This window comes from Salvia splendens, chromosome 10 (genome assembly GCF_004379255.2).
Source record: "Salvia splendens isolate huo1 chromosome 10, SspV2, whole genome shotgun sequence".
Taxonomy (NCBI): Eukaryota; Viridiplantae; Streptophyta; class Magnoliopsida; order Lamiales; family Lamiaceae; genus Salvia; species Salvia splendens.
The window spans coordinates 25679083-25690090 of record NC_056041.1 but is presented as its reverse complement, the minus strand read 5'-3'; the positions used below and the strand labels follow the sequence as shown (position 1 = coordinate 25690090).

Genomic DNA, 11008 nt, shown 5'->3' with positions numbered 1-11008 from the left:
TCCATGACTTTATACCCCTTGTATCCAGAAGGATAGCCAATAAATATGCACTTTATGGCTCTAGGAGAGAACTTATTTCTACTTTTGTCAAGAGTAGAGGCAAAACAAAGGCACCTAAATACTTTAAGGTGAGAGTATGTTGGGGATTTGTTGAAAAGCATCTGAAATGGTGTCATTTTATTAGGTAGTACATAGGAAGGAAGCCTATTAATGAGGAAAGAAGCTGTAAGAACACATTCACCCCAGAATTCTAGGGAAAGATGTGATTGAAAGAGCAGGCTTCTTGCAACATTTAAGAGATGTTGGTGTTTTCTTTCCACTCTTGCATTTTGCTGAGGGGTTTCTACACATGAGTGTTGAGACATTGTTCCATAAGTGGATAGAAGAGAAGTGAGATTGAATTCGGGGGCATTGTCACTTCTCAACACTTTAATTCTCTTGGAAAATTGAGTGAAAACAGTGGAAAAGAACTGAGATAGGACAGTAGGTACTTCTGATTTTTGAGATAATAGGAAAGTCCAAACAAAACGGGAACAATCATCAACAATAGTGAGGAAATACTTGAATCCATTGTGTGTAGGGGTATGAAAAGGTCCCCATACATCACAATGAATTAAGTCAAAAATGTTCTGAGATCTGTTTGAAGAATCAGGAAATGGTAGCCTCTTTTGTTTAGCTATTGGACAAATGTGACATGAAGTGGTTTGAGAGTTTGAAGCAGGTAAAGAATTAGACAAGATTTTGAGTTTATTGAGTGAGGGATGACCCAAACGATTATGTCATACATCCAAACTAACAACTGAATTAATAGATACAATAGAAGTTTCAGTGGATGTGTGAGTATTTGTCATACTTGAATCAATGTGAGATTGAGCTAAATCAAGGGTGTAGAGATTTCCAACACGGCTACCCTTCCTAATCATGAACCCCAGTGAAGCTTCCTGGATTAGAAAATGAGTGTGAGTGAAGGTGACAATGCATGATGAGTTGTTGGTTAAAGCACTGACAGAAAGAAGATTAAAAGAGAAAGATGGAACATGAAGGACTGATGTTAGAGTGATCTTTGGAGTGAGATGGACAGTACCTATGTGAGTGATGGGGGCAGTTTGACCATTAGGAAGGTTCACAGAAGCATTGGAGACAGGTGAGGCAGAAGACAATAGGGAAGGATCAAAGCAGACATGGTGTGTAGCACCTGTGTCTAAAATCCATGTAGATAGACTGGATGATGAAGATAATGTGTAAATAGGAGATGATAAAGAAATCGTACCAGAGAAGGGAGTAGATTGAGATTGGGAGATTGACTGTGGAGTTGGAGATGAATCTGGAGCAGTGAGGTTTTGAATGTGATTCTGAGTGTGGAGTTGGCTTTGCAATAGATTCACAAGCTGCTGATATTGATCCATAGTTGGTAAATTTGTAGCAACAAGCTGAGCTCCAGACTTTGATCCTCTCCAATCAGAAGAATCAGAGTCATTTTCCACAAAATTGACAGACTTATGCTTGTAAGATGTGGATTGATTGAATCCACCAGATTTCGGTTTGTCTAGGCCATAACCTGGAGGAAAACCATGAAGAAAGAAGCATTTGTCTACATTATGGTTAGTTTTACCACAATGAGTACATAAAAATTTGTTGAAGCCTCTGTTAGTATTGGAAGCTGCATTTGCGTAGGGCTGTTCACTTGCAATAGGAGTTGGAGCTGGGGAATAAGCTGAGGAGATAAGCTTTCCATCAATGCTCCGTTGTCTCTCTTCCCGAACCACTAGAGAAAAAACCTTTGAGAGTGAAGGCAATGGAGAGATTGCCAGAACATTAGATCTGATTTGAGAATAAGATGCATTTAAACCAATGAGGAACTGGACTGTGCACTCATCTTCCTGGTGTTGATGTCATCTAGCAGCACTACGGCATGTACATCGATTGCAAGTACACCACGAAAGAGGCTGAGAATTTTTGAATTCATCCCAAATCGATCTCAAAGTGGTGAAATATGTGCTCACATCATTGTTTCCTTGACTGAGTGACATTAATTGCTGTTTCAGTTGGTAGAGACGAGCAGAATCTCCAAGAGAGAAGCGATCCTTTAGATCTGCCCAGATTTCATAGGCATTATCTAGAAACATGATACTCGAACAAATCTGAGTAGAAACCGAATTGCGTAGCCAAGCAACCACCATGCTATTGCACCGGATCCATGCGTGATACAATAGATCATCACTAGGCGGCCGAAGGATAGATCCATCCACAAACACTAGCTTGTTCTTAGCTAGTAAAGCTGTGGTGAAGGAGCGACTCCACGTTGAATAGTTAGAACCAACCAACAACTGAGGAACGAGAACAACACCGGGATTATCACTAGGATGAAGGAAGTAAGGACTGGTAGAATCATCAGATGGAGGAATTTGAGGGCGATTTCTGGTGTTCATGATGATCGAAAAAAAAACAGAACAGAAAGAGAGGTGAAATCAGAGAAGAATAGCGGAAGATCTTGTTTTCTCCTGATTCCATGAGAAGATTATAAACGAAGCATGATTAAGTTTGAAGGGAGAAAGTCTTGATTGTTTTATTGAATGAATCAAAAGTTGAATTACAAAAGAGTGAGCTCACCTTATATTCGTGGTGAACTAATTCTATGAGCTAATACAAAATATCTACAACAAAATATTTAATGCCAGCTAGGATAACTAGCTATAACAAACTTTAACTAACTAACTAATATAGCCGTTGGTGGTTGAGCTAAGATATCCGGCACTCTCGAAGCTTCCATCCTCTTTACTTCACGTGTGCATGGCTGTTGATGCCTTTATATCTAAGAATGGATAAATAGTAACATAAAAGTGAAAATAATGTAAAAAAGGATTTCTGTACATTATTCTCGCTTTAACTAAAATATTTATCCACTTAAACTATTTATTACGATTTTTTCAAAACAAGTGATCATCACAATTTTTTGTCATCTGCAGAGTATAGGATAAAACTCATAGAATAATAGGGTTTAGGGTCCGGTCTCTATGGTTAGAATAATAAGAAATCAGCGCCACTACCTTCTCCCCAAATAAACGAAGCTTTGGTGTATCGTATGCGCTGACCTCCTCTTCCTGGTGAATGTGGTGATCGAGGAGTCCACGTCGGGAGACAAGTGCTGCCAGCTTGTTGAGGGGCTGGTCGACTTGGAGGTTGTGGCGTGACTCTACACGGCCATCCACTTCATGAAAGTGTTTGGTAAGAAAACATTTAATTCTTTACTAAAGCAAGTCATATCACGTAAGTATACCAACTTAAGAGACCAATGTTCGATAAAGGAAATTGGCATATATGTTTTCAAAAAAAAAAACGATGGATGCCAATTTCATAACTAAAAAAATTAAAGTTCAAAATTAGTACGTACATACATTGCCTCAAACAAATATTTTTTGTTATACACATTAAGTGTGTTAGTTTTTCGTCTCATAAATTATATTCTGATTTATATTTAACATTTTTGTAAAAAATTAACGGTCAACCACGTTCTGATTTCATTGATGTGGACCAAAATATGTTGTCTAGGACAAAAAACTAACACACATTAATGTGTATGACTAGACAGGTCTTTTGTACAGTTGATCTAGCATGGTGAAGGTTGTCTAGGTTGCTTCCATTATTTTGGTTGAGGTCTTGAGGTCTCAAGTTCAATTCAATCCAATACAATCCAATCCAATCCGTTGGATTTTATTTATTTTGGCTAGATCCAAAACTAATATGATACGATAGATATAGATGTAAATTTAATAATTATTCTTATTTGTACTATAATTAGATGATTAGAGCATCCACACCGGTGCTTTTTGCAAGAGCAACTGCCGTGCTCACCGCTGTACTCTTGCCTTCGGCACGGACGTGCTCTTGCAGAAGAGCACCGTCGTGCCGACGGCAAGAGCACTAGCAGCCGACGTGGCATGCTTTGGTTGGCCGTTGATTTATCATATTTTTTAAAAAAATCGAAAAAATCTAAAAAATTCAGATTTAATAAAAAAAGTATTTTCCCACTTCCCAATAAAATATATCAGTTTTTTCTACAATTTTACCCCTCATTTCAACACAAAAAATCACACTAAACCAAGCAACTCTCTCAATCTCAATTTTAGGATTTTAATTATGTAATTTTTAATTTTTTAGTAATTTGTAATAGTATTTCGGGTAGTTTGAATGCATTTTAATATGTGGAAATGTTTTTAGTAACTGAAGTATTTAATTGAATAATAGAATGGTGGTACCTTTGAGCATGCTCTTGCGGAAGAGCGGAGAATTAAAAATGAATAAAGGTGGGTACGGACCCACATCCGTACTCTTGGCAAGAGCATGGATGTGGGTGCTCTTAGATGATTGGCGTGCGAACTGGGTTATTCATCACATATAATTCAAACAAAAATATGATTTGTTGAAATAGAAAAACAAATATGTAATTAGTAGCTTTTAATTAGTTAGTTTAGCATTAATCCAGCATATATAAGGCATATTACTGTAAGTTGTAGTCAAGACTTTCCAAAATGTAGTCAATAAAGAAAATTCCCTTCTTTTCTCTCCTCTCTCATAATCGTCGGTTTCTCCATTTTCATTGTTGTTTCTTCTTCTTCCTTCAATGGAGTTTTTTCTGTGTGAATCGGATTCGCCATTTTCAACATTATCGAAAATTGATTGATGGGCTCCAAAAGTACAGTAGGCTATTTTAATGACAAATAATAGGTTACAAATTACATTACTATAAAATAGAAATAATCTAAATAATTAAGATCGTCAGAAATATTATTAATAACCACACATGATTCGACGTATGTTGATACAAGCAAAATCAAATAGAATTAGATAATGCATTGTAGAGCGAATAACATATGTATATCGTTTTTCTTTTTACAGAAATATAGCCTTTATTATTACTGAAGAAACACAGAGTATTAAGTTTATATAACCATGCATGCAATTGTAAAATAAAGGTGCACTATTTGAATAGTGAACTACTCCCTCCGTCCCAAGGAAGATGGCACACCCGTGAGATGCCACGAGATTTTAGAAGATGTTGTTTTGTGTGTTAAATGGTAAGAGAAAATATAATTTTATAATTGATGTGACAGGAAATTTTTTCCAAAAGAAAAAATGTGACATCTACTATGGGACGGATGGAGTATTGTTATTTGGCAAGTGACATTACTCCTCTGCTTTAGTTGTATTCTTCTCAGAGTAGTAGTCGTGCCTGAAATTGCAAAATTCCATATCCATGTTTGAGAATGTTGATCACGTAGACGTAGATAATATATCACGTATAAAAAAATTAATTAATTAGTTGATATACTTGAAGTATATATTAACTCTGCACTTTATAAGCTGACATCTATAATTCAAAATATTTAATTAGAGTTACAACACCTTGTGTAATGCACGCGGATTGGGACAAGTAAAATTATAAAATGTAAAGTCAAGTTAACAAAAAATTATAATCTTGAAAATACTATTAAATCGTGAGTATTTTTATATTGACCTTCAAAACTTTAGAAGCTTTACAAAAAGCACGATAATATATCTCAAGCACTATGCGTACAATATAGTGAGCACATGTATATTTTTTCTCGCATAAAAATGATCAATCCTTAACTACTAAACTTAATAATTATAATTATTTTTAATTTGATCAGGAAAAATGTAACATCAACATACATATGACTAATTTGAAAGCATAAATGCATGCTTGTCTAGTTCTTGATAGTGCATGCACTACAAAAAAAACTGCTAGATAGTGACGGAAAATAGTGACGGCAGCTGCTAGCTCAACAACTAGTGACGGAAAAAGCGTCAGTCACGAAATAGTGACAGATTATTCCGTCACTAAAGCGAAGCAGCCATCTATATTTTCCGTCATTTGGTGGGATTAATAGCTTTAGTGACGGACAAATCTGTCACTAATAATTTTTGTTGACAAGTTTTTTAGTGATAAAGTAAGTTTGGCGGATCCGTCATTAAAAAACTTGTCAATAAAAAATATTAGTGACGGATTTGTCCGTCACTATATCTATTAATCCCACCAATTGACCGAAAATATAGACGACTGCTTCGCTATAGTGACAGAATATTCTGTCACTATTTAGCGACTGACACTTTTCAGTCATTTTCGGTCAATAATTGTTAAGCTAGTAGCCGCAAACCTAAATTAAAGGATAGTGATAAAATGAAAACTCTATACATTGTACAAGCTTCAAACTCTTCAACATAGTATAAATACAGTTTCAACACAATGTCAACACTGTGTAAAATTTCAAGATTTTGATGTCAAGAGAGTGTCAACACAGCATCAACCGTTGACACTGTGTTAACATTTTTTGTTGCTATTATTTTGTCATCTATTAACATTTTCTAATAGCCTAGATCATAGTTTGAAGTTTGTACTCCCTCCGTCCCGGACTACTCGCTCCTTTCCTTTTCGGCACGGAGATTAAGGAATGAGTGTATAGGAAAGTAAAAAATGACGGCTGTAGGTGAAATTTTTTACTAAAAATGGAAAGAGTGCAAGTAACTTGGGACGCCCAAAAAGGAAATAAGTGCGAGTAGTGCGGGACGGAGGGAGTACAATATTTAGATTTGATTACATCCCCTAGATTAATATATAAAGTAGTGAGTACTTACCAAGCCTTGCGGGCAAGTTGACCAATCCCTGTGGCTGACATTCCCAAGCTCACACCGAATAAGTTCCAATTTTTCTTTGACAACAAAGTGATCATTTTCAATTACTAGTATTTTCTTCAATACTGCTTCACAACTACAGTTAATACACTTCAATGAATAGAGACAATATTTATCTCGGTAGATCAGTTTCTACTATTCCCTCCGTCCCGGCTAAGATGACACATTCATTAGCCGACACGTTATTTTAAGAGTTATTGGTTAAAGTATTTAATTGGAGAGAGGAAAGGTGGATGAAAGGTAGCAGTGAAAAAAAATTGTTAGGTGTATTAATTGAAGAGAGAAAGTTTTAAAAAAAAAGAAATATGTCATCTTAGTTGGGACAAACTAAAAAGAAAAAACGCATCATCTTAAGCGGGATGGAGGGAGCAGTAGACTAAAAATAGTCATCATTGGTACTACAGGTAAATTTTCAGTTAACGTGATAATAAAGTAAATTGAGCATCTCCAACTCAATTTTTTCGGTCTTATGGCTACAATTTATTGTTAAACCCCATTTGAAGGTTGGGGCCCAGAAGTGAACTGCATAATGAGTAGGTTAAGATTAAATGGAAATTTGAAACACAAAATAAAACATTAATTCGTAGCTAGAAATTTAATTAGATAGAGAGAAAGGATAGGAGAAGTACTGGTTTTGGGTCCGGCGGGATGATTCCACAAGGAGAAGGCTGCCATAACGGTTGACATGGAACTCAAAACATCAATTAATATACCTCTATTTATATATTGCTTAATTGAATGAATATTGCCTCCCTCATTTCACATAAATCAAAGTCAACTATCTTAGCCAACTTAATCAATCTTTTCATAATAACAACTACGCATAAAAAATCTGTTTTCTTCAATACTATACACATAAAAAATCTGTATTCTTCAAAACTCAGACTATAGTAGTGCAATAATGTCTATACTTTATTTCAATGACTACCAAAGTTTTAATATAGTGCAGTCAAATCAACACTAGTTTAACTTAATAATTTCGATATTGCTTCTTCTGTATAAAAATGGTGGCTATAGTGCTATTAATTGTAAATAAATTGATGTACGTGGGAAATGAGCTGGAGACAACTTTCCATAAATAAAAATACTCATATTTTTATGGGACGAAAAGAAATGAAAAATGCAGATATTTTTATGAGACGGGGTGACTAATTTATATTAATGGAAAGATAATTTTTCCAAAAACTAAAATACGATAAACTAAAAAATATGTGACATGGAGCAGATGGAGTACCTCTTTAAACATTAGAAAATACTTCATCCGTCTCAACTAAGTTGAGTCGTATTCCTCTTTGAGATGTCCCAACTTAATTAAGGCATTTACTATTTTAACAAAGAGTGAACTGCACCAAATGACCCTAACTTTTGCACTTGTTGCACCAATGACCCCTAACAAAAAAAATAGCACTAGAGGGGCCTAACGTTAAATATAATCACGAATGAAGTTTTTTTAGCCACTTTTCAGAAAAATTGCCAAATAGCTTGAAGGGCATTTTTGGCAATTCCTAAATTCGCTGACATATGAATTCTGTCACATTTCTATCAGCAGCTTCTTAAGTGATTTCCTAATAAGTTCTAGTACTTCATACGTGATTAAAGTTTTGTCAATATTTGTATAAAAAAAAATTCTTAGTCCCTCTATTTCTAGTTAGTGGTAACAATATAGTACTAGTTATATCATGTAGGAAATTTATTGAGGAACAAGAATATGGAAAAGAAAAGTTATTCATGCAATAAAATCCGAATTAATAATACACAGAATAAAAAATATTTCACATTTAATTAAATGATACAATAATTATTTTATTGAAAACATTGACATTTAAAATATTATTTCATTATATATCATTGAACTAATTTGTTACTCTAAGCCTAACTTTAAGACGGTTTTTATGGTTGATATTTTATTGATGTAATTTTAATTTAGCTCAAACTAAAATTTTTTACATCTTATGAACATTCAATCTTTAGATATAAATTTGCACAGTTTCTTGCCATTCATGATAAAATTGAAACGTGAGTAATATTTTGAAAAAATTCAAGCATGTGATATTACTATTTAATCCTTCAATATTTTTTTATTAATAATAGTATTTGAAATGAGACAATGTAAATTTATAAATTAATACTGCAAAATCAGGATATTTTCATAATAAATAAAATTGATCCATAAATCAATGTAAATAAAATAAATTACGGGAAATAAAAACACGGAAAAATACCAGAAAATGAGTTTTATAAGGAAGAAATAGTCTCATTTTATTATGTTCATATTAATTAATGCAAATAATGATAAATATGTATATTATAAAAAAAATTAAAAAGTGTAAATAATGATAAAATTTTAATTACGTATGAAGTACCAAAACTTATTAGAAAATTACATAAGAAGTTGCTGACAAAAATGTGGCAGAAATCACATGTCAACAATATAATGGAGTGACAAAAATGCCCTTTTAGGGCCTGAGGCTGTTTTGGTCCGAAAAAACTTCATTCGTGATTATATTTAACGATAGGCCCCTCTAGTGCTATTTTTTTTTGTTAGGGGTCACTGATGCAACAAGTGCAAAAGTTAGGGTTATTTAGTGTAGTTCACTCTTTAACAAAAAAAACATAACATTCGATCACTCTTACTTTATTCTACCATCTAATTTACTCTCTTTATCTTTCCTACTTTATTCATATCTCCTACTTTTCAGTACAATTTCTTAATCTCTATGTCCAAAAATTTTGTTTACTTTATTCCACCATCTAATTTACTCTATTTATCTTTCCTACTTTATTCATATCTGCTACTTTTCAGTACAATTTCTTAATCTCTATGTCCAAAAATTTTGTCTGAACTTAGTTGTGAGTACCTTTCAGTACTTCACATTACATGTTAATGTTATTAAAATATCATCATATAGCACAGAAATGCCCTTCTCTATACAATCTTCAAGTAAACCTTGAGTAGTCATTTACGAATGAAAGTTCTCTCCACATTCAAAACATGAGTTACAAGGCAGACACGCCGTAACCACTACATTCCGCACCAATTCGTTCAGAAAAAATAATTACGACACATTTAGGCCTTCGGCCGTTCTTGTTTATCACACATCACAGTCACGAATGGTCGAGGGATTGAGATAGGAACAAACTTTTCACCTTCAATTTCTCAAATAATTTAAACAAAGATTCTCGCAGAATTACCGAACAATTAACCTGTATCGAACTCTACATCAGCTGCACTAATAACATTTAGGTCATCCGCAACGCTGTCTCTTATCAGTCTCTTAACCGTCTAATCTCTTAACTATGCATGGGCCTCATTATACTTTTCACTCCATCTCTAAACTAAAAGACATTACCTGCAACCCTCCATCTCTTATCCGTCTCTTAACCTTCTTATCCCTTAACTATTCATTCAATTTCATTTTTTATTTTTATTTCCAACAAATTTAATTAATAAAAACACACTTCATTAAATAAAATGAAATTACAACTTAAAATAAAAAAAAATACACAATTAAATTCGTGGCAAAATAAATAAAAAAACATAATTTAAAATACAATTTTATAGAAATTATAAAAACTACTCAGCCAGCGAATCATCCCCCGAAGGCGGTGGCCGTGCACTCAAGCTGCCTGGAGACGGAATACCAATTTGTCTTGCCATATACTCAATTTCGGCAAGATGGACTTGATATTGTGGAGGCGTCATGCGGGAAGTGTCCGCCATCGTGGCGGTCAAGTACATGGGCAATAGGGTGTTCAAGCCCGAGACCGAGCCCGCCTGGCTTGATTCGCCTCGGCCCCTCCTAGGGCTGGGAAAATATACCGAAATACTGCACTTTTTGGTATACCGTACTTTTTGGTATGGTATCATACCGTACCGACAGTTTTAGGTACGGTAAAGGTATGCATTTTGTATATACCGCGGTATACCGCGTTATACCGCATCATACCGCAATTGCGGTATATACCGTAAATTTACGGTATATACTGGTATAACACGGTATACCGCAAATACGGTATTTACCATAATTGGCGGTATATACCGCAGATATACCATATTTAACATATTTATTATTTATAAAATATATTATTATATAATTTTATTAAACATAATTGAATGGATTTTGAATGTCATGAACTATGTTTGCTATGTGATGGATTTTTATCACTTTGGATATTTGCTAGATGTTTGAAATGATATTTTTGCTATTTAATGCATGAATGTTAGGTTTTGACATGCGGTATTCGGTATACCGTACCGTGATTTCGGCATACCGCAATATGCAGTATGCCGAAATCA

At 34.3% G+C, this 11008-nt stretch overlaps 1 long non-coding RNA gene across 1 annotated transcript; it reads right to left on the bottom strand.

Annotated features, from left to right (window-relative positions):
• Window positions 1–4887: 4887 nt before the first annotated feature.
• LOC121751314 lies at window positions 4888–7334 on the bottom strand. Its single transcript, XR_006040053.1, has 2 exons — window positions 6655–7334; window positions 4888–5230 (listed from the first exon to the last, which is right to left on the bottom strand). It is a non-coding gene; the product is annotated as an uncharacterized LOC121751314 (long non-coding RNA).
• Between the last annotated feature and the right edge of the window lie 3674 nt (window positions 7335–11008).